Genomic DNA, 26,028 nt, shown 5'->3' with positions numbered 1-26,028 from the left:
GTTTTTGTATCAGTATGAGATGGCAGGTGGGTTTCGGCTGACAGTTTTTCAAACCACAGAAACACTGGACGACAGCAGTGTCGGATATTATGAAATATGTAGCAAATGCAAATACTAAACGGAGCAGCAGCAGAGGTAACTAGGCATAAGTGCCTGTACCTGCTAACAAATAGAAGATTGCTGGGCCACACAAGTAAGTATAGCACTAGCTACTTTTAAATGGTTGTTCGCAAGCCCGTAATGAAAATAATATATAGGTACCTATTAAACCAAGCTAAAGGGGCTGAAGTTTATGTCAGAGGTGTGATGCCAAAAATACAGTCAGATTCCAAAGCTGCATATTTATGTGTGTTTCAAGCTGAGCCATCCCAGGAAGAAAGAAAACCTGAAACTATTTGTTGATAAACTCATCCCGCGATTTCTGCCTCTTTTCTACATGGCACCCCCTCTCAGTTTATTGATATGAAGACACACAGTGCAAAACTGGATGTATTATTGCCTTAGTAAATGCCTTGTGGCCGAGAAATACTAAAATTAAGCTAGTTCCGTCTCACACCCCTTCCGTACTCGCGGTCCTCCTGCTAGCTACAGTTCAATTAAGGCTCCTCAAACTCAAAGCTCCACGCTGCAGAAACAGTTATCTTCTTTTCAGGTGATGTCCCTTGTATTTAGAACACACTTCAGACTCGCTGCCTCCTTATAAAAGTAAGTCGGACCTCAAAACAACACCTCTGATCTAGCTTGCCTCTCCTAATACCCATGACGTACGCATCTCATGCCCCTGTCACATGCCCTCCTGCACTTTATACCCCGATACAGTCAAGCTTTGCTCCCAATTATTAGACACGTCCCTTCATGTGATCTGTATGTTCGCCTAATTTCTTACAATATTTGTTATGGTGACGTCGTTTATTAAGCACGTCTGTATCCTGCATTAGCTGAAGCTGTGGCGTTATTTTGGTTATTTCTAATTGATGTGTAAAATGTTTGTCACCCTGGCTTTGGTTTCTATGGCACGATAGTAACAAATAGTAAATAAAGAACGCATTTCTTCTCTTTTAACAATAGTAAAGACATCTATTAGCCTAACTAGCTGAAATGTGTTTTGAATGTACGATATGTTTTTTCTCTGTGTTTAGAAACAATTTCCCACCCCCCACTGCATTTGCATCCTTTGAAATGAGCAAACTCATATGCTATTTATAAGGCTGAAACGTGTGTTCGACCCTGGTGTTTAGGAAGAAAATTCTGTATTCCTTTTGTAGTAGAAGCAGGAAAAAAATCCAAAATGATATTTTATATTCCAAATGCTATCCACACTTCCTGCTGTGATAGATGACGAGCAGCGAGTAGATCCTCCGAGACCACTTAATCCTTGAGGAATAGATTTTGCCTTTTTCAATTTCTCATCAATCTTTTTCCAGGACTAGCTACCTACAGACTCCTCAGCAGAAACATAATTCATTGACTGGTGATAATGACTGGGTGAAAATACCCCTGTGTGAATGCAGTTACCACTTTGAAGTTTGGATTCTGAGTTCACTTTACAGCCTCATAGCAAGGTTTAGTTTGTATTCTTTAAAGTTGGTCACTGTTACTGATCATTATAATAAATTAAATGCGTCTAATTTAAAGTATTTATCTTAGATAACACATACATATAGAAGTACAACTGAACATTGAACAACATTAAGAAAAAAAGATAATTCTGAACAACAGAAGAGTAAAAATCCAGAGATAGGCAGTATGACGTACCATAGAGTCAATACATTATATGTGACTAGATTAATTAATACATTTATTTATTTAATTTAGTTATAGTTCAGAAAGACCGAGAGATGTCAGCTTGTTTTACATCTAACGAGAAATTCGAGCGAATCTCCCTTACAAAGAACATGGAATTCATTTCAAAATCAATATCATTATCCAGGAACTGAAGACAAATAGAATAACTATAACTGCACAACTTAGCAAGCAACAGAACATCATTAGGTAAATCAGGCAACAGTGAGGATAGAGAATGTAGTGAAGCGGCAGAAGTTGGATTGGTGGAGGATAAAAGCAGTTAAAGTGTATTTATGAAAGTTGGGCTTAGGATTTGGGTATGAGTGTCAGTGATGGGATTATTTTTTGAGAAGTGAGGTAACCCTACAAACTTTGTGAACACAATCTGGTTAGTTAATGCTCTGAGAGAATCGCTGCTCAACTCTTGGATGCTCTGGGACCAACACCAGGCAGTTTCCCACAAAGTGTGTGCTAAGTTCAAGCAGTAGCAACAACTTAATGTAAAGAACACAACACAATAAAATTCCCAACATATTTTTTGAAAATAGAAAATAATTTAATGAGCACTAAACAGCATCAAGATCGCTAAAATAGGTTAATGTGAACTATAGTTATAACTCATTTGGTTTTAAAGGCAAAAAGTGCCGGAAAAAGTAAAGTTCAAAATAAACGTTACTGTTTATGATTGACCAATGCAGTGAAGGTTGGATACACCCAGGGCCCCATTCAAAATATTTATCTGAAGAGTAGTCTCTGAAGTGGAAGACAAAATCTTCAGTGGGGAATGGTCCAAGGATGTTTCTTGTAGGGTTCCCTGGGAGTCTTATTTCCCATGTCAGGATCCCACTGCTGGCCCATGAGTGTAGTATGTATGTTACACGATTAACAATATTAATAATGCTAACTGGATGGTTCCTTGCAGGTGTAGACTAAAGGAAAACAGAATGTGTTCACTAGCTTGTGCAGATATTAAGCACGTAGACAGACTGCGCAACCAAAACTGCAGAATGCATGGAAACGACTGCTTGACCATTGGGCGCGACTGTGTTCAACGTGCAGTAGATGGCTTGTGAGAAGGACAGACTGCTGTGGTCATTCACGCTATGCGTGTTCTGGCTACTTTCTTTCTTCATTAAAATGTGTCCTTCTTAGGTGTAGCTTCAGCACTCATGCACTGTCTGCATGACCTGCCTGCTACTTACCATTGGTTTGCTCTAGTGTCCCTCATCTTTGCTGCTGCCTAAGTTTTTCACGCAGCCAATAGCTCACTTCGGGTCAAGGCTGAGGAGCACTGGCCAAGCACAGTTTCCTTATGCTCACATTAGTTATCTGTGGTTTTGAAGAACTGTTTTTTAAAGGTTGGTCTCTGTCATTGCTGCTTCTGCCCTCTGCTCACCCTCCCAGCTCAAACACAGCATTTCCCTTACTCAGACGGCAAATGAGCATGGCTGGAAGTAGCCTCATTTCATGGGGGAGTCCCTTGTTGCAACTTATTAAAAGAAAATTCCTCCTTGTACAGGTTCATGCATGCAGTAGCTTTCTATTGTCACTGCTTCTGCCCTCCCAACTCAAAGGCAGCATTTCCCTTGTGCATTTTTGTGTGCACACTTAACGCAGAACTTCTGCCAAGTAAAAGCTGCTTTTTATTAAGCACTTAACATGCTATTATCAGACTTTTTTTTTTACAAAGATCCTCCTTTACTGTGACTCTGACAGTGAAATTGATTCAGATCGGAAGTTCCAGAATGCATTTTCATGAAATCTTGACATGTCACTCCCCAGTATCACCCAGGAAATAAACTGCACTTAACTCAGTGGCAGATCAAATGCGGAACGTTGCATCAAATTTCATTTGGAGTACGTTTAAAGCACATTACCTTTCCAACGGGATAACAATGCCACTCGCCTATTCCCAGTGCATACCACCGGACACCACAGTAGCCCATTCCACACAAATGTTTTCACAAAACTTAATAAAGTAGCACTGTTGATCTAAGTCTCATGTCCTCCCTGGTTTCCAGACTTAGAAGTGCGTGTGTGTAAGTAGGCTTTTGCCCTGTGTTTACATAAATGTCGACAGGGAACATGACCCCACTCCCCCTATCTACCAATGCCACCCTATAGTATCACCATTGGCAGCCTTCCCAACCCCTCCAACGTACATGCTTGCTAATAAATAAACACACAACACATTTCTCACCTCCTCAGCCCCCGACATCGCCATCGCCATCCCGGACGGATACAAGATCACCCGGAGTGACCGCATCAATCGGACAGGAGGTGCATCGCCATCGTCCACAAGAACACCATCCGCATCACGACCAACTCAGACGACACACTCACAGCCGCCGAACATCTTCATTTCCAGATACACACCGACCCCAAGACCACACTCAGAGGCACCCTCATCTACAGACCCCCAGGACACCGCACACAATTCAGCGAAGACATCACAGACTTCATCAGCCCACACGCCCTCCCCTCCGATGACTACATCCTCCTAGGGGACCTCAACTTCCACCTAGAGAACAATAGCGACAACAACACCACCACCCTGCTGGACATCCTCGCCAACCTCGGACTCAAGCAACTGGTGAACACCCCTACCCACTACGCCGGACACACGCTTGACCCAGTCTTCTCCTCCAGCAAGTACATCTCCTTCAGCCACGCCACCGGACTGCACTGGACAGACCACAGCTGCGTCCACTTCAACTTCAGAAGAACCACGACTCACCACCACCAGCAACAGGTTCCCCGCAGGAGCTGGAACAAGATCACCACCGACCAGCTTTCCACATCACTGAGCCAGAACCCTCCCGCCAGCTCAACGGACCCCAACCAAGCAGCCAACAACCTCACACAGTGGATCACCAACTGCGCTGATGACCTCGCACCTCTGAAAAACCACCCCAACAGGCCCTACAGCAAGAACGCCCCCTGGTTCAACAACGATCTGAAGAACTCCAAGAAGAACTGCTGTACCCTCGAGAAAGCCTGGCGAAAAAACCCGACTACAGACAACATGACCGCCCTCAAGCACGCCTTCCGCAAACACCACCAGCTGATCCACACCACCAAGAGGACAGCATTCAAGGAACGACTAGACAACAACGCACACAACAGCAAGGAACTCTTCAGCATCGTCAAAGAGCTCTCCAACCCCAGCGCCGGAAACAACGACATCACTTCCTCACAAGACCTCTGCGACTCACTCGCCTTGTTCTTTTACCGCAAGATCGCCGACATACACAACCGCTTCGGCGCACAGACCACGCACCCAACCACCAAACCGACACCCCCCACCACCACCCTCCGCGCCTGGACCCCGGTCAGCACCGAAGACACCATCCACACGATGAACACCATCCACTCCGGATCACCAACCGACCCATGCCCCCACCATATCTTCAACAACGCCGCCATCGCACCCCAACTCCAGGACATCATCAACTGCTCCTTCACCACCGCCACCTTCCCGGAGAGCTGGAAGCATGCCGAACTCAGCGCCCTCCTGAAGAAACCATCAGCAGACCCCACCGACCTCAAGAACTACCGCCCCATCTCGCTCCTCCTGTTTCCTGCCAAAGTCATCGAGAAGACGGTCAACAGACAGCTTGCCGCCTTTCTCAAGACGAACGGATCCCTCGACCACTCGCAGTCCGGATTCCGAGCCAACCACAGCCAACCACAGCACCGAGACCGCCCTCATCGCAGCCACTGGCGACATCCGAGCCCTGCTCGACAACGGGGAAACAGCGGCCCTCGTTCTCCTGGACCTCTCCGCAGCGTTCGATACTGTCTGCCACCACACCCTAGTGCAGCACCTCAGCAACATCGATATCCAAGAAAAGGCCCTAGAGTGGATCATCTCGTTCCTCGCCGGAAGAACCCAGAGAGTCCGCCTCCCCCCGTTCAGATCCGAGGCCACCGAAGTCATCTGCGGCGTACCACAAGGATCATCACTCAGCCCCACCCTCTTCAACGTCTACATGAGCCCCCTCGCAGCCATCGCACGCCAACACAACCTCAACATCATCTCCTACGCCGACGACACCCAGCTGATCCTCTCCATCAACAACGACCCAGCCACCGCCAGAGCCAACCTACACGAAGGGATGAAATACGTAGACGAGTGGATGATGAACAGCCGCCTCAAACTGAACTCAGACAAGACGGAAGTCCTCATCCTTGGATCATCACCCTCTGCCTGGGACGACTCCTGGTGGCCCCCTGCCCTGGGCAGCGCACCCAAGCCAACGGACCACGCACGCAACCTGGGCTTCATCCTGGACTCCTCCCTCTCGATGACCAGACAAGTCAACACCATCTCTTCATCATGTTTCAACATCCTACGCATGCTCCGTAAGATCTTCCGCTGGATCCCCACCAAAACCAGGAAGACGGTCACCCAGGCACTCGTCACCAGCCGACTGGACTACGGTAACACCCTATACACCGGAACCACAGCCAAACTACAGAAAAGACTCCAACGCATCCAGAACACCTCCGCACGACTCATCCTGGACATCCCCCGACACAGCCACATCTCCGGACACCTGAGAGACCTGCACTGGCTCCCCGTCAGCAAGAGAATCACGTTCCGACTCCTCACCCACGCACACAGGGCCCTCCACGACCTGGGCCCCAAGTACCTCAACAACCGCCTGACCTTCTACACTCCCACCCGCCAGCTACGATCATCCAACCACGCCCTTGCCACCGTTCCACGCATTCGAAGAGCCACCATGGGAGGAAGATCCTTCTCCCACCTGGCAGCCAAGACTTGGAACTCCCTCCCCATCCACCTCCGCCTGAGCCAAGACCACCTCTCCTTCAGGAAGCAACTTAAGACCTGGCTGTTCGAGCAGTAGCGGACCCCCCTTCCACTAGTGCCTTGAGACACTCCGGGGGAGTAGCGCACTTTACAAATTTCTTGATTGATGGATTGATTAATTGGGTAAAGTTGCTGCAGGTTTATTACATACACCGTTATGTAATATGGTGGGTTATCTCACGGGTGATCCAAGGGCAGGCAACCAACTGGGCCGCCTGTCCGCCTGATGAGCCAAGTAGCACTGGGGCGAGCCACATCTGTGCTGCCCCTTCTGGTGATCCTCTTCCTGGATCACGGGACACATGGTCCCTTGTTTCTCACGCCCCTTACAGGGTGGAGCATAGCATAGCATAGCATAGCAAACCCCCGGTTGTTCAGGCCCACAACTACCCAAAGGACTAACGGGGCGCCGACACGGTTTTCCAGGAACCTCCCATGTGGCTCCTAGGATTTGGCTCTGGCACCCCCTATGGTGCCGCTCAGAGGTACCCTTCTGTACTTCTCTGCTCCCAGATCGCCCTGTAACTCCGCTACAGCTCTGGAGGTGGCCACCATCACTGCCCGAGCCCCCCACCAACAGCTATGGTCTTACCTGCAACCTCTCACCTCTAGCGCCTCGCACAAGTCTAAAAGGAAAAGGTCCATGCCTACTGGCGATAAATGAACCCCATCCGCCTCAAAGTATCCTTTCACCTTTTCTTGAATCATCTCATATCTGACGAATCCCAGACTCCTCTGGTCACTGAACTTGCGCATTGCCCCGTTCACTTGCTTCCGGGAATGCTCAACAGCCTCCCCACATTTAGCCCCTTGCCACACTCTATGTGGAATCATCTCTGACCAACAGACCTCACATTGCCCCATGCACTTGCTGATTTCACCCAAGTCACTTTTCATGGCCTGCAAGAGTAACCTCATCCCCATGGCAATGAGGTTGTTGCCCCCCAAGTGTATCACTAAAATCTTGGAGGGGGCAGTACTGCAAGTCTCTGTTCCAATCTGTTCCTGAGGCTGCTCCATCTCATACTGGGGAAACCCATCTACCCAAACAATGTCTGTGAGAATTCCGCATCCAGTTCTGGTGCACCGCCCACTGAGACATCCTGGAGATGGATGAATGCCAGATCACCCATACCTGGAACCCTGGTAAAGTAAGATATGATTTTCACACTCTGTTCTTTTAATGTTCATTTCTATCACGCATTATATGCCATGTAGTACACTGCAAGTCACTGCACACTAAAATACAACAAATTACTTCAAGGGCGGATGAAACGCTTGTAGCATTCAGACTCCAAACGCCCAACCTTTTTCACACCCTCTGGCATCATGCCTGCCTTAAACGTGGCCGTGGCCGCCCGTATCCTGAAAGAGTGGCAGGAATATTTTTTGTCTGGCTGGGCAAGACCTGCCCACGATAACCTTGCCCTCATCACGCATTCCATCTGGTACTTAGTCAAAGGGGCCTGGTCAGCATGATCAATAGATATCTATTGATCATGCTGACCAGGCCCCTTTGACTAAGTACCAGATGGAATGCGTGATGAGGGCAAGGTTATCGTACTTGGGGCGAAGCACCAAGTACGCCTTGACCCTGGTGACAGGACAGTATCTATGGTCCCCCAGCGGCTTTAGCACCAAGTACCTAAGTACCTAAGTACCAGATGGAATGCGTGATGAGGGCAAGGTTATCGTACTTGGGGCGAAGCACCAAGTACGCCTTGACCCTGGTGACAGGACAGTATCTATGGTCCCCCAGCGGCCTTAGCACCACATCGACCCCCCGCCCTGCCTGAACCATTTTGGATCTCCTGAGGTGGATGTACAGGGTGTCAACAAGGGCGACATCCTGGATGCTTAAGGCGTCACCCGACCTCTCCATCTTGGACCTCGCCACCAATTCACTGATGCAAAAAGCACCAAAGAACGCCAGGCAGAAGGCCGCCGCAAAAAGTGTTGCCTCAAAATGCGAATAGGTGACCCCTTCTATCATGTCCAGCATGCCCTTGAGAGTGTCAAAATTGATGGGGGCCCTGTTATCTGGGACCCTGGGCTCCTCTCTGACCCAACCCTTGAGGGCCGCCCTGATGATGGAGGACTTAGTTGGGTCGTGCCCCTTATCAGCTTGGCGTCGTGGCTCACCGCCACCAAGTGGCCGCATACCCAGGAATGGCTCCTCCCCTGTTCCTTAGCCCATACTGCGAATGCCTGCACTCTGCCCTCAACTAGCAGCGAGGAAAGTCCCAGGGTTTGTGACACTTTCTTGAAGGTGGCCAAGTGTGCCCTATATCGTTTCCCAGTACCTGGGGCCAGCAAGCATTCTCGTTGCTCCACTGCAAGATTCTCCAGAGGTGTGCCGGGAAGGGGGTCATCTCTGCTCTCGCTCGCGGCCAGACCTCCCGGAAACAGAGCCACTGAAAACGAGAAAGAGCATCAGCTGCCACATTCTTGACCCCCTCAATATGCCTCACCCTGAATTCTACATTGCAGTGCAGGCATGCCCTGACTAACTCCCTGAACAAGCAGAGCACCAATGGACACTTGGCTGTCTGCCCATTGATGGCCTGCACTACCGCCATGTTATCAGACAAGAATAGGACCTTTCTGTCTGATAGCGTCTCAGGCCACAGGTGTAGTACATTGACAATTGGGAACAATTCCAGGACAGTGATGTTTGCCGTGATGTTGCACCTGCGCCAGGCATTGGGCCACTCCTGGGCACACCATTTGGCATCTAAAATTGCCCCAAAGCCCTCCCTACCTAATGTGTCAGTGAATTGGCAAAGCTCAGGACTGTCTGCTCAAGGTTGCCTCCAAATCACATTCCATTAAACTGTGTAAGGAACTCGCACCACATAGCGAGGTCTTTCTTCAAGCCTTTCGCCAGCCGGACCAGGTGGTGCTTCTTCTTGACTGTTGCTGTTGCCCTAGCTCACCTTCTGGCAAACACCCTCCCAGCTGGGATCACCTTGGCTGCAAACTTTAGCTTTCCCAAGAGGCATTGGAAGCACCCAGGGGGGCTTTGTCCTTCCCTAGCAAAGCCTGAATGTCCTGACGCAGTATCTGTACATTCTCCCCAGGGAGTCTGGACTCGCCGTTAATCGTGTCCAGTTCAATGCCTAAAAAAGTCAGAACTTGTGCCAGACCCTCAGTCTTACCAGGTGCTAGCGGAACCCCTAGGTGCCTGGCCATGTCTTGAAAACACTGCAACCCTCTGCTGCACTCCTGCGTCCCTGCGCCCCTGATGAACAAAAAGTCATCCAGGTAGTGGGTTACACCCTCCACGTTAAACACCCTCGAGAGCACCCACTGCAGGATATAGCTGAAAGCCTCAACGTCGGCACAAGACACAGCGCACCCCATGAGCATGCATTTATCAAAGAAGGTGAACCGGCAGCAGGCGGAATGCAATCAATGTCTGCCTTTGCCAACCATGCTCCCTTGTCCGCCCTCCTGACCATATCCACTGCCATGTTTAGGGAGCAGTAACAAACCGCGCAGGTCCCCTCCTCTAACCAGTGGTTCACTGAGATGCCTTCTGGGTAAGACAGGTGCTGAATCAACCTAAAGGCCCCAGGCTCTTTCTTGGGTACTACCCTAAGCGGGGAGATTACAAAGTTCTTAAGTGTTGGCTGATAGAAGGGGTCTGCCACCCTCCTCATGGCCACTTCCTTTACAATCCTCCCCAACACAACTTCAGGTTGCTCCCTGGCTGATTCAAGGTTATCTGCATCCCTGCACAACAGGGGGCCCTGGTAAGGTATTCTGAATCCTTCCACGAACCCCTCAGCTACGAGCAGTCTGTCCTTGGGGTTCGTATACTCGCAGATCCGGGGGAGGAGGTTGGAGATGATAATGGGGGACGGTCCCTTAGCCATGGGTATAGTGGAAGGCCCGCCTGTAGAGGGCAAGTTGGGATGTCACTGCTGGGAGGAAGTGGGAGCGAATGGGGGGGATTAGGGAGGGTGAACGTTAAAACTGATCTATTTATCTTGCCATCCAGGCAGCGGCGAGGGTCCATCTTGCTTGTTACAGGAGGAGGTAGGATGCGTGGACCCACACTTGCAACAAGCATGGGAGAACATGCAGGTTTTGCCCCAGGAGAAGGACCCAGCATTGTATAACCTGCAGGTCCCATTGTAAACTGTTCTCGCTCCCTGCTTCGGAACCCCTCCTCGACCACCCTGAAAGGACTTGTTGAACTGACCCTTCCTCTCCTGCTTCTGCCCCTTTGGCTTTTCACCCCATTGTTGTTCGTGCATATGCTGGACCCAGAGCCTCACCTCCATTTGGTCCCACTCAAGTTCGGGACATATGGCCTTCTTTTTTCCTGAATTCACAATCATAGCGGTACCATCCCATCCCCCCATTTGTCTCAGCCTCATTGGTGATAATGCTTGCATACTGAAACAACCCCAGCCCTTGTTCCGGGTATTTTTCCATTATCACTGCAGCCAGGATTGCAAAAGCTTGTCCCCATGTAGCAATATTTTTCTCCGGCAGGCTTGGAACTGCACCTTCTTGTCCTCTTCCTTACCCCCATCTTCCTAGTATCAACCCCCTCTGCCCCGTGCATGAGCAGGGTAAATATGTCGATAAAGTCTCGCCTCCAAATCCCCTCCTTGGCCGCTAAAGGAACCTCCCACCCCAAAGAGCACCTCCCTAGACTATTGGTGCCATCGTGTCAAGTGGCTTGGACACCACAGCAGCTTTGGGCAATTCTTCAGAACGTGTGAGAGTACCGACTAGAGGTACGATGGGCGGGATCACTACGAGGGGAGGAACCAAAGGGTTGGGAACACTTGCTAGAGATGGAGTAGCCACCACCGCCCGACGCTGTCCACCCAGCTCTGGGGGGATGCCAACTGACAACTCGCCGCCCTGTGGGAGAGCTGCAGTTCCCCCCACCTAAGATCTGCGTTGGCCCCTGATTCCCTTTGTTGGTGGCTCCCTCAGGATCGCCCTGCTTGCTTGCAGTGCTGACGCCCCCACAAACATGCGGAATAGACGGGACCCCAAGCGCACCCTGGAAGGCGCTGACACAGCCCCTCCATCCCCAATGTTACCACTGGTGCCGCTGGCAAGCATGCTGGCCACAGCAAAGCCTACTCTGACTTCTGCCATGAAGCTCCTCAAAGTGTCTGTGAGCTTACCCAAGTCCTCTGTTGTTGCATTTCCCGCTGGGAGCATGTTGCCGGCCGGGGGTGTTACTGGTCCTGGTGCCGGCGGTGGGGAATCGGGCAAAGGTGTGGCAGTAATTCGAGGGGTGGTCATGGCCCGACTCTTGGTTGGCAGCGCGTTTGCCGGGAAGTCCTTGACTGTGGGCCTCCGTATCCCTTGGACCCAGTAGGGCCTGCTTCTTCAGCAGGCTCCTGCTCTATAGTCGGGCCGCACTGGCGAATCTGGAGTCCTCCGGATTATTGGCTTTCAAGAGATCAGTGGCCCAAGCCAATCCCTTGGTCTTGGCCATCTTGATAAAGGCTGAAATCTTCGCATCTTGGGAGGTGCCTGGCTGGGTTTTATCGACTTGGGACTGCTGCGAGAATATAGGGGGGATCCCTGACTATCCTTCCTGCCTCCTGCGTTTGACATCTCAATCTGAAAGAAAAATGTAACGGTAAGCTACTCCAACCTGGCAAGTGATCCAGGCACGACCCTCATCCATCCAAGTGCCCCTCCGCATTGTCCCACCCCACGCTCTGTACTTACTTTCTTGTCCGTGGACTATCGAGATAAGTTGGCGGCATTCGGAGGATGCTTCACTGAACCCTGCATGAGAAGATGAAAGAAGGTTCCGTAAGCTCCCCTGTACCTCCCTTGCATTGTGCCCTCACAGCCCCTATGCCCACCATGCTCTTTGGAGCGGCATGAGGGCTACACTCCCGTATGCTATGTGCCCCTTCGAGAAGGGAGAGGGCTGCTCCCTCCCACTGTCTTCTAGGCATTGCTTACGCTGTGCCATGTCTCCGGGGTTCGCCCATGCACCAGTACCTGTTGCTGATTTGCAAGCGCTGTCCAACAGAATTCACACTTTACCGTGGGGATCACTGACCTGGCCAAGGGGCAAGCGTAGTTAGATCTGAAATAAATAAACAAAGCGTTACACGCCCGGCCAGCTCTCCCTGTCACATTCCTCCAACTTCTGGTAGCCCACTTCTCGTGTACGCCAGCGTGCCTGGACACTGCTATCTCTCCCAAGCCAGCCATCGCATTAAAGCCCAGCATGAACCTTCACTATCCTTTGGCACTCTGGCAAGTTCTCCAGGATCAGGGCCCTTGTTCTGTGTGACCCCGCACCGCCAAGGCCCAAGGCCTAACATTTGCTACATCGCTCCTTGTTGGCCTACCGCCACATTCTGTATCTGTGCAGTGCCCCTTCCCATCAGGAAAACTCAAAGGGCCAGGCCCTACCCTATCGCTAAAATAAAACAATTTCAAATGTTATGTCCTCACACCCTCCAGGACTGGACCATCCCCCTGCCTACTAGGCGATGGCTTACATTGCGGATCATGCTTTCAGCAGTCGCCCATGCCCCTGTACCTGCTGCGTGCTTGTGTGTACCGGAAGTTAATCCTGCGATAACAGCGCTGAACGTCCGGTGTTGACCTGCCCAGGGAGACAAGACATAAAGTAAGAACATTCTTGTTCCCTGCTGGCTCCCTCAACATGAACCACAAATCATTGAATGGGAGGGAGTTGAGGATGCGGTCATGCAGACCTCTGCTGATTCCGTGGTCAAACGGACTCCCGCCCACACGTGGCCTGCGGAACTCCTGTAAAAGAAAACAGGACATCATTACACACACCTTGACCCCAGGCCCAAACAGGAAGTTGCAGTGCTCTACTAAATAAGCACCCGCAGCTAAAAGACTCAATGAGCTAATTGAAATAATGCAATACCAATCAGGGAGGAGCTGCTCTTTTCCGTTCCAGTGAGCTGAGACTTGCCTGCTTTAACGATCGTTAGATGGGACCGGACCCCCCGCCCCTAGAGTGACAAGGTACCGGGGACGGGAGGCGACCCGCAAGAGACGGCTCGTGCAGCTCCCTGGTGCTGACTGCGCCTCAGAAAGGTCAGGATCACCCAACAGCGTGCTTTACCCATCGCACTGTGAGGCCTAGCAACTTCCGCCTGAATCACGCAGGAGGCCCAGCCATATGGAAGATTGTGGGGGTAGCAGGGGGATGTCTCACACCGCCCTGAGCCCCTCATCCCACCTTGACGTGCTCACCGATCCCCCATACAAGTGTAGGTAGCACTCATTAGCACTATCTGCCTACCCAGGACACGCGCCCCTCCAGCTTCCACTTGCACCATGGCAGCCCGCTTTGCACACACTGAACCCGAACCCGCATCGGCTGTGCAACTGCGGTCGTACTCACTCCACCATAATCCCCGAGGGGGGGTGATTGGGGCCCTGGCGACCCCGCAACCATCGCAGCCCGCAAGGCGTCTAATCGAGACTGGGGCCCTGCCGGCCCAGAACCCCAAACATGTTTGGCCTGCCTGCTGCTGCATAGGGGGCCCCCCAGGCTGCATCAGAGCCGCCGATAAAACCATGCTGATGCCCCCCCCCACGCTGCACAGGCCTTTGCGACCGTGCTGGGTGGCAAACTCTGCTCATGGCTTGTGATCTGGCCCACATGGGAGCAGGCTGCAAGGGCCCTGCTGGACAAGCTACCAGAGGCGGGGGAGGCACAACCCCCTTTCCTGCATCCCCCGCCACCCAGAAGCACGAGCCTAGCCCTCATTCTTCCCGGCACACCCCGGGCCGGCAAAAAGCCGGGGTCCTGCCCAGGGTTGCCCGACATGACCGAGTGGCCCAGGTCAAGCTAATGGCCTATGCGACCTGGGAGCAGCCCAAACCCCACCTTGCCCTCAGGCGGACAAAAACCTTGGCGATGGCCGTGTAAGGTCACCCAGCCAGGGGACTGACCCACTAATGGGGATGGGGAGAGGGGTCGGATCACTGCGCAAACTGGTCCTAGTTCCTGGTGATCTCTGCACACGTCCCAGCCAGACACGTCCAACAGACAGCGTGTCAAGCACGCGAAAGAGGGTGCCAATATGATGGGAAGGCCTATATACACCTCCCCAAGTCCTAGCGCCCAGGAAGTGATGCTCCATAGCGCGCCACGCCAAGGCTGGGGGGGCTCCTCCCTGAATCGTTGCCCCTAAGGGGGTGTGGGGTGCCCAGATGATTCTAGAGGGCTGCCCTCTTTAGTGACCCCCTGCGGGGGCCTCGGTCAGATGCATTCCCAACGCATCTCACCAGACACCACAGTAGCCGCGCCCTTCCACGCAAATATTTTTACAAAACTTACTAGCACTGTGGATGTAAATAGTCGGTAGCCGCAGTTAATGTAAAGCTTGGGGAATCTCTTACTACAACATCTGAAGAAAATTACTCCCTTATGCAGGTTCGTGCGCGCACTAAACACTGAACTTGTGTCAAGTAAAAGCAGTTTTTTTGTTGATCACTTAAGTAAATGCAGTTTGCCATTGATTACTTAAGGTGCTATTGTCAGTTGTCTTTAGTCTTAACAAATTATCCTAATTTTTTTGTGACCCTGAAATTAAAATTAATTCCGGTTGGAAGTTCCGGTGCATTTTAATGAAATCTTGGCACGTGCACTACCCTGTTTAGCAGAGTGGAAACTCAAATGCGGTATGCTGCATCAGTTTTGATTCTGGAGTTTGCTTGCAGTACATGACCCTCCAACGGTCTTTGTCCTTGTTTAACGTAACTGTCTCTCCTGTAAAGTGCTTCAATACCTTCAGGTCGAGTTTGTGCTATATAAAACTGCAAAAAAAGTAAATACCGATGTCACCCCCTGTTCCCAGCGCACATAGTAGCTCCACCCCTTCCACGCCCATTTTCACAGAACTGAATACAATACCTCACTTGGGGCCTCATGTAGGTAGCATACCAGTTACCACTTCTTAAATACCGAACGTTACCGAATCGGTATTTAAGAAGTGGTAACTCGTATGTAGGTAATGAGTCGGTAATTTTTACCGATTCGTTACAATTCGGTAATTACCGAATCGGTATTTACCGATTCGGTAATGAGGCATACCTTCCCATTGAGGGGAAGGTATGCCTCATTACCGAATCGGTAAATACCGATTCGGTAATGGTGGAGAACATGCAAGGGTGGCAGGGTGTCACATTGACACCCTGTTGCACCCCTGATTCGGCCATGTGTGCACATGTGGCACACATACATGCCCTAAGGGCATGTATGTCTGCCACATTGCACACTGCTAAGCGCTTCACAATGCTTGCACACATCCATTAATTATTTACCACCAACTATTAGTTGGTGGTAAATACCGACTCCTAAAAACACCCACACACTCCCCCTACATCTCATTTCTGTATTCGGAATTTACCGAATCGGTAAAATTACCGATTCGGTAATTTTACCGATTCGGTAAATTACCGAATACAGAAATGAGCCCCCTACATACCACAAGCCAAAATACCGGTCGGTAACGGTATAATTACCGAAAATCGGCCGTTACCGACCGGTATTTGGCTACCTACATGAGGCCCTTGATGTCAGTCTTATCTCCTCCCTAATTATTTCCAAATTTAGGAATGCATGAGTGTAAGTAGCCTCTTGCCCTGTGTTGACAGAAATGTCCGAGGGGAAGACAGTAGTTTGCTTCTGTCACTGGAGCATATGGCACTTTCACAGAGTGGATAGCTGGCTGCTTTCCTGATTAGCTTTTAATCACAATAACCACAACTGTGAACTATGTAATATGGGCCTCATTGCTCTAAAAGAGATCCTCCTGTATTACATGTGAGACCTGTTACATTTCTAATGCGTGTTTAGTTTGTAGTTGTTCACGGTCCCACAAGACTTTCCAAATCGTGACTGCCATCTTGGTTCCAGCCACAATAAATGCAGTCATGCCCAACCGCTCACCGCAGATCAGAAATCAGCATCAGGCAGTTTTGGCAGCTCCCAAACCAGTCTTCATAATCGCAGTAGGCCGCACTTGCAGAATGCACTGTATCTAGCTAGGAAGGCAGCCGTCCAATTAATTATCTTAGTGCATAGTAACTCCCCCAGAGAGAAGCCTTCTACCGCATTACTCTCTGAACCTTGACAGAGTTCCTTGCAAATCTTGTGCAGTTTGGACATTGTTGTTTTGTGCTGGGTGACGCATACCTAGTATAGAGCCTTAGAATTTAGGAATTAAATGAAAAGTGCACCTTTGACAGACAACACAAAAGGTCTTGGTGTTGTTTTGGAGCATAATATTCTTGATGCGCATTACACAAAAAGTACTCAAAATGTCATGGAGTACATGATACGATAGGGGCGCATATTAGAACAGTGACTTTAGTGCTTTGAGCATTTTGTGAATGATATAGAAAGTGCAGCATCATGTGAATTACAAAACTGCAAAACATTCAGTGCAATCGTGAAGTCTACCAATGTGGTGCATCTAAACTCGGTTCCTTGACTCTGTGCATGACCCGTGCAGAATGGATTGAATCATTTTGTGCATACTATGAACTGTCTAACCTTGAGAATAACCTGTAATTACCATTGCTCTGCATCGCGCACATTCATGATCGAAGAATGTGATACTTGTTAACCATAGAAGCTTTGCACTTTCTTTCACAGGTTATGGCAGTATCGTAACCACTGAATGCATACTATGTTTATATGTTTACACATGTTATCTAAAAAACAGGTCATTAACTTTTTGGACGGTCTGTTCCTGACATCCCTCTATGCAGTGCCCTCCCTAATTCCCTTCTCCTCGTCTGGCGACTCTGAACCTCTGAAATATTACGCTCGAAGTCAGATCTGCTGGAAGGTGGGTTTCTTGGGGGTACTTCTCCTGAGGAACCAATTAAACCTGACAGAAATATCTGCCCACGAATTTGGTTCCTCCCAATCAGTATCATCCGGATGGACCCACTAGAAGAGGTATGTAAAATGCTGGCAAATATGCAAAAGGATTTAACAGCGGCCAGATTAGACCCAGTGACATGAGTAAGGTGGCTCAGATGCAGCACAGCATCCAACAGGTCAGCTGCCCCTTCTTCATCTGGGAAAACTCCACCCAGACTTATGGTATCGGTATGGGCAACTGTTCTGTTGGCCTCCCCAGGGTGGTTTCCTTCTTGACTCAGGTTCAACTACACTTCATGGTGAAGCCTGCATCATTCCCAGATGCCCAGTCCAGCATAACTTACCTTATTTCCCACCTCAGTGGTGATGCCGCCAAGTGGCCAGTTCCATTGCTGAATTCTAATGGCCCTCTATTGTACAGCTGGAGGGATTTTAAATCAGAATTGAAAAGGTCATTCAACAGACGAACAATCACTTGCTCATCAGACGTGAGCTCCTGAAGCCCCGGCAGGGGAATAAAGGCGTAGTACACTATCTGACCCACTTCAACTGCCTAATTTCAGAAACAAAATGGCTAAAGGAAAAGAGGGTGGCTCTTTTTTAATCAGGGATGAACTTAAGGATCTCATAGCATCCAGAGACCTTCAACTCCAAAATTGTGAATAGTTAACCACATTGACTTTACGGCTAGATCATTGCCTGTCAGACAGGAGTGGCAATAGGAAAAAAGGGGATTTTAAAACCTATGACGCACCAGAGTCAAACTCGGTACCCCTAATCATGACAGCAGCGAGCAAATAGAGATTGGTGGATTGCGAAAACCACTGACCGAAGAAGAAAAGTACTTATGGCGAAGAAACATATAATTCCTTTGGTGGAGAGTGTTTTTTTTATTTATTATTATTTCTTTTATTGAGATCCATCAAAAATTTACAAATTCATCCAGATAACACAATACAAATATCCGATAATAAAACCACTCACGATAGCCCTATTGATCATATAAAGTCGGATAAAAAACAGGTTATATAACCTTGAATTAAATGAGAAATTAGACATCAGATAAAGTAATCTTACACCAATAACTAGGTTGTCACCAAGTTGCCCGTAAAGCAATAAAATATAAATTCAGGTAAAACTGAAAGTATTGTCAAAATTAAGGCAGCCAATGATGTTTTGATGTACTGAAGATTAAATTCAGCTTTGGCTGCCAGATCTAAAACGAGCTAAAGTGTCCATAGTGTAGTATGTCCAATAAATTATTCATAAATATTCATATATAAATCATAATTAATATTTTAGTCCTATTAGCTTAAACCATTATTCCCTTCTTTTCTACAATTCCTTCCTTTTTTCTTTAAAAAAAATAGGGAGCAAGGTGTCAATAGTGCAATAAGTGCTGTAAGGTAAGTTTTGAAAGTGCAATCAAAGTGCAAGCACGTATACAAATATGGCAACACATACGACATTCATGAACCTTTCTGTATATTAGGACACACTTTAAGCTCTAATTTAAATTACAAAATTTCTCAGTCGAAATGGGCCGCCCAGATTTTTTCAAACTTCTTAATCTCTCCAATTCGCAATGTATACAAGCGCTCACTGTTCCTAACCTGTTTCATTTTCTGAACCCAATCACATTTTGTTGGAACAAGGTCTGAAATCCATCTTTGAAGCAAGAGTAACCTGGCAACCGCCATTGCAATATAAAGAAACTTAACTAAACTATCAGAAAGATGTAACAAAGGGTCATAGCCAAGGACTTTCAGCCAATTATTGGAGTCTAGTATGATGAAACATTCAGCCTCCAGGTGACGAAAAATCTCTTTCCAGAACCCATGAATTAAAGGGCACTGTGATATGATGTGCGTCCAATAGGCTACCGGATGATTTAAGCAGTAAAAACACTGACCGTTTATAAAAGAATCACTGCATGCACTTATAACGCACTGATTTAGGGGATTTCACAATTTTTAATGGTCAGCATATATGATCTTTTTTAAAGATTAAATTCATAACATAATTTACTAATAAACTTGAATTCAAAACTGATTTAAATCTAGACAAATATTGTGCAAAATATGCAGAATAATAGTCCCTGAGATTCAGGAGGGCTATCCCGCCATTCTCCACCTCCTCATATAAAGTGCTTAGTGCAATTCGGGGATTTTTCTTTCCCCAAAGAAAGGATGTAAATATGGACTCTAATTTGGCAAAAAAATATGCTGTTAAACACACAGAATTTCCGAGAATGAAAAATTAAATAACAGGAGAACAGACATCTTAATCAGTGAAACCCTGCCAATATTAGTCAGGGGGAGCGAGTCCCACCAAAGCAATAACTCCTGTACTTTCAACACAAGCGGGACAAAATTCAAATCATTGATTCGGTATGAAAAGAAAATCGCAAGATATCTTTTTGGTTTAGAATTTAGACAGGACAAAATATCAGGGTGCAACGGCTCAGATTTGCATCCGCACTGGATAATTTGCATTTTCTTTTTGTTAATTTTATACCCCCCAAGCAATTCACATTGCTCGAAAACCTCAAAAATGTTCACTTGGACGCCGATATCACCTTCGATTATGAGCATGATACCGTCCGCATATAATTTTAGTTTCTTCATAGAAGGTAAAGGGGGGCGAATCTCTGCATTCTTTCAAATAGCGGTAGCTAAAGGCTCAATAAAAAAAGCAAATAAAACGGAGGACAATGGACAGCCTTGTCTAGTCCCTCCTTTTACACTAATTTGTGCTGCCTCAGAGGCATTAATGATGATACTGGCTTCTGCATTAGGATATATTCGCTGAATCAACCCCATGATCTTAGGAGGTATACCAAATCTAAGAAGAATATGGAATAAAGTCTCCAAGACCACAAGGTAAAACGCCTTCTCAGTGTCTAACAGAAGGACCAAGGCTGGAATTTTCTTGGTCTCTAAATAATCTGGGCTACAGCATTAAATCTGTATAGCATTAAATCTGTTGGCTAAAACTTTGGTAATGATCTTGTAGTCAGAGTTTAAAAGTGTAATTGGGTGATAGGAATTGGGGTCTCAGCAGTCTTTTCCTTTTTTTTTTTAAATTGACTACGTTCCCTTTTTGAAATGAAAGCAGAATCAGACCTCCCGCTAAGATAGAATTAGCAGCCAGCAAAAAATATTCTAAAACAACATCTAAAAAAGGTTTAAAAAACTCGGCTGGGAGACCATCCGGACCACAGGCTTTGCCGTTCGGAAGGTTTTTTATGATATCCCCCAGGTCTTCTCTGGAGAAAGGGCGAGTCATGCTGCTTTTATCAGCCTCAGAAAGTACCAGAATGTCCTGTTCCTGGAGAAACTTGTCCAGGGATGCCTTATCAATGGATTGTTGTTGACCATTGATATTCTTTTAATGTTGAAGCATAATGTTCTTTCTAGTCACTGGATCCTTACTTTGGGAGCCAGTTACAGGACACCTCAGAGCACTAATCCGGTTACTTGCAGCCTGCTCTTTGGCCTGTCATGCAAGGAACTTCCTGGTAAAATTGCTCTCTTCATATACCTTTTCCTATGGTTGACATTAAATGTTTCACATTCTAGATAATAAGCTTTCGCAAGATCCCATTTGGCTTGATCAAATTTTCTTTGATTGGGGGCCTAGGGATTTCTGCCAAAAATGTCATAGCATCTCTACACCTCCTGTTCTAAATTTTCCTTCATTTCCTTCTTTTTTCTAAAACTTTCTGCATCCTTCCCAAACAATGTGGGAAGGAGCTGTTCCATGATCTCTTGCGAGAAAATCCTTTATCTTCATTTTACAGAGCAGAACCCAATTTTAATCCGAGACATGCAGCCTGTTTAATGTCCATCTCTTAGAGAAAACCGGCATCTTACCTAACTCGAGCTCTGGAATAAGCATTGAACGATCTGAAAATCCATTCGGAAGGAATTTCTTCTGATTAAACATCAAGGACTTGGATATAAGAAAGAAATCAATACATCAGGAGGTGTGAAATCTACCAGAAAAGCAGGTATATGCAATCTTAGTCCTGAATACTGCCCGCCATGGGTCGATTATGTCCAGAGTTTTCCTATAATTTTGAATAATTCTGCTGGTTTTAGGTTTTAATTGTTTTTTAGAAGGTGCTGAAGAATCATTTTTTGGACTTGCTAGAAAATTGAAATCCCCCCCTATAATCACTTCTCTGGGCATTTGTATTAGGGATTGAAAAAACTCTTCATATGGTACCGGATTTTCCTCCACTGGACCATAAATGCTAGCAAAGGTTAAAAATCTATTCCCCAAATTGCAGGTCACCCAACACCACCTCTCTCTCTGATCACTTGCAAAGTTAACCACCTTGGCTTGAAGTTTTTTGCCCAAGAAAATCGCCATACCACGATGTGATACCGAGGAGGAGGAGACCCCCCGGTATGTTGCCCCAGACCTAAACATTGAAAAACCTGCTAACTTTCCTTCTGCTATATGTGATTCTTGAATTAAAATCCATTTACATTAAAAGAAACCACCTTAAGGATTTCCTTATTAACCATTAGCACACTACATGGTAAATTCCTAGAAGGTACACAAGATGGGCCAAAGTGTGATGGAGGGACACAGAATATGCCTTTGCTCCCCCACTTGCCTTAACACGATATATATTTATTGGTAAAATTTGGATGAAACAAGAATTAAAAATTGGATCAGTTTTTCCCCTCTTGCCACCCATTCCACAACTGTGGACCCCACCCCTCCCCAAAAAGCCACGGTGAGCAGTGCACCATCCCTGCTCTCTCCTGACAGGCTTACCCAACCCCCCAAAACTGGCACCTTGACCTTGTGCCAGGTGCTGCTGGCCACCCTACCCCTCTCCCCTCATCCAGGACGTGAAGAGAAGAAAACAAGGGGGAATAAACCCCCTATGTAGGAGTGAAAAGAAAAATAGAAAAAACCTTACTCGAAAAAGAAAAGAAGCAGACAAAAAGCAGACCAAAGAGCAAATGCGTAACAGCAACTATAAGGCCCCCAGCTAAGAGAACTAGGACTTACTTAAAGACATTTGTTGCAGTAGTTCTGTGCTTCAGGCATATTGCAAAATACATGGAATCTACCTTTAACAAACACTTTTAGTTTGCTTTGTTGTGCAATAATTGCCTGCGCCCCTTGTTCTTTAACCCCTTCAGCGCGGCGCGGATTACTGCGCTGTGCTGAAGGGTTCTTGCGCGGGCGGGGCCGTGACGGAGCGGTTCCGTCATGCGCACAGCGCGACCGACGCGCATGATGGAACCGCTCAGTCACAAGCATCGAAAGGGTTAAATAAGTGCAACATGTTAACAAACTCTTTCCTCCTTTTGGCTGCGAAGGCCAACATATCAGAAAAAATGCAACATATTTGCTGCACCGAGGAAGTGAACTGCCTCTGCTTTATGGCCTTAGAAAGAATTTGTTCCTTGAGACTATAATCCCCAAAGTTAACAAGGAGTGTTTGTAGGAATTTAGCATTGGGGGGAAGATGCGCAGGTACCCAGTGGGCCCTCATAATGGTAAGATCTCCCCTGAACTATTAGTAGTGGCAAATGTATATCCGACACTAGCAATAAGGCCACTAACACAATATAGCGTTCAGTACAGGTTTTATAAAATGATTCCCATGCTTAACCCTTGGTAGTTTGGCTGCGAGCAGGCAGACTTAACTTCAAAGACAGGTATGTCAAGCATTTAAAAACACCAATTCACAATAAAAATCCAACACCAATTTATAAAAATAGGAAATAATATTATCTTTAGATAACACCAAAATGAAAAGAAATCCAATTTAGGGAACCAGAGATATACATTTTGAAAGATTTTTCACTATATAGCACGTAGAAACCTATAACCTCTCGGTCAAAGTTTTTACATTCTGACTTAGAAACTTTTCTGGAGCTTTTCTTTCCGGGGTGCCTCAAAGCTCTCAGCCAGTCCAGATTTGGTGAAAGTTCACCGGCTTACCTTGTGATGAGCTCCCTGTCAAACTTGTGAAGTCCAACCTCCGGGGCATTCCAGTGGGATGAACCAGGGATCCAGGCTGGCTCATGGTTGAAGGTGAGCGGCTTAGCTCTTGTGGTTGGTCCCGGTCACCTTTTCTACAGTCTGACTTAGAAATCTTTACGGAGATTTTTCTTGCGGGGTCCCTTGATGCTCTTGATGGAGCGGGTAGTCCAAATTTTGTATACCTCCCCCATTTTGCATGAAAATACTAATTGAATAATCTACTAATTATAATATTATTAAATTAGTTTGCATGAATACTAAATCAACATTACTAATATCCAAATTACACGTGGGATTGCATATTGCATGGCTAAATAATTTAATGACTAAAATTCGTACGCATACTAATAGTAGTATATGTAATAAATAGAATATTGCATGATATATGTTGCTTTGTGATGTCTTTGTAATGTTGCTCGAGAGGAGAACCAAAAGGGTGAATATAATTGCTTTAAATGTCGCTATACACTAGATAAATACAAGCACATAGAGGGTTTAGTAAGGGATTAACATTAGATTTATTATTTCTATGCATTAATTACTCTTTTGTGTTTGTTTCGCTTAAGTTGGCGTTTGGGCCTAAATCCCAAAATGGCCGCCGACGCGACACGACGAAGTGGCCACTGTCCCACGAGATGCAGAGTGAACTGCGCATGAGCGACAAAGACGCCTACGGCCTCTTCGTGACCCATATCCCACTGTACCAAGGCAAGGTCACGGTGGGACGACAGCCAAGTGACAAGACAATGAACATCTACAAAAAAATTAGTACGAACTGAACTTGTGACCTCACCCCTCAAACTGTGCTAAAACCCCATCGGACAATCTCAACAGACCAATCACGACCATATGAAATTATCAAAATGTAACTTTTTACTATGATTTTATTATAAAAGTACATGATAGAATAGAGAGGGACCCTTCCCCTTCCTACGGACCGACGGCTAACTAATGACTGGCGATTGCTTTTGCCGATGACAACGACGACGACCCTACGCAAACTCTACTACTTAGGGTGACTGCTGCGTGTCTCTGAATCCTAGACGGTCCGGACACTGCCCAATTACCTGATGACGACGAACTTTCCTAAATTCTATGGGCACTGACAGATGCTTGCACGTCTCTGGTCTTTACAGATCCTTTGAGACTGTAGCGTGCTGAGCAGAGAAATACAAACTTTTGACTGATGACTCCGAATAGCCAGATTAGGTAAATATGAGGGTCTGTGCTATAATTGAACTTTGATATACATTTTCCAAATGCCAATATAACATTTTCCAGAAATTTTAGATAAAGAGATATTGATTAACAAGAATTGAGTTGTGGCTTATTATGAAGTTTAAGATCTGAATCTTGAAATGTGTTTTAGCTGGTTCTAGATCACCACGTGGGGGGAGTGTCTTGTTGTTCAGGATTGAGGTCTGTAGGTGGAAGGGGTATTGATGTATATATTGTAAATTAATTTTCCTTTCCCTATAGGTTATAAGGTGGTCACCCACATGTCGAGCGCTTGAACCGCTCATCCCTCCAACTGCATGCAGACCGGTGAATGGTTAGTGTGAGTGATGGTGTAATGGGCCCCACCATTGAATGCATGTGTGAAAGAGTTAGTGTGATGTCGGGTCTGTGACGCAGGGAAGGATACCGGTAAGGAGGGTTTGCTTTTTCCCCGTTGCCAGGGTTTTTGCGCTCCTTCTGTTTTTCTGGTAGCAGTATGATGGTTAATATTGTTTTGGTTTATTGATTATTGCTTGTAAATTGCTTATTGATTATTGATTGGTATTGGTTTATGTATTAACTTTCTATGTTGAGTCGTGTCAAGTTCTATGTTGTTTGACGGCTTCTGGGATGTAGGAAGTCGGAAGTTTGTAACGGTTCCATAGTAGAGCAGAGTTAAGCGCTGCTCTCGGGAAAGACGGAATTGTTGTTGCCCTGTAGGTACACGGGAAAAACGTGTAACGATTGGAGTTGCACGATGCGTTGTCTGGGTTCGATTCGGTAACATCATTGTGTGTTGACATTAGGGACATTTTCTGTATGAGAGAAGTGTATGGTAGCGAAGGTCACCTGGGAAATTTTGGTCTTAGGTACCAGGAGTCCAAAAGGAGCACTGATAACGCTTATCACTGGAAAGGTAATAGGTGTTCCCTAAGCTTGCTAGAAGGACAAAGTAGAGGGAAGTGCTACTTTGTTAATGTATGTTATAATTCTGTAGTAGGGCAGACTGTTCGCTGTTCTTGGGAAAGACAGAATTCTGAGCGAATGTACTACATTTTCGGTGTGAAAGTGCGTGAATGAAATAGCATTCAGGTTAATTGTGAAACTTTGGTTTTTCTTCTCAGGATCATTACGTCTCCAACTAGGTGTCTTAATTCTGGAGAAATGGTTAGCTGATGCTTGCTAGAAGGGTGAAGTAGAGGGATATGCTACTTTATCAACGGAAGTAACGATTCCGTAGTAGGGCAGAGGTAAGCGCTGCTCTCGGGAAAGACGGAATACTTGTGAAAAA

The sequence above is a fragment of the Triturus cristatus genome, chromosome 8 (genome assembly GCF_964204655.1).
Source record: "Triturus cristatus chromosome 8, aTriCri1.1, whole genome shotgun sequence".
Lineage (NCBI taxonomy): Eukaryota > Metazoa > Chordata > Amphibia > Caudata > Salamandridae > Triturus > Triturus cristatus.
This window is presented reverse-complemented; position numbering follows the sequence as displayed.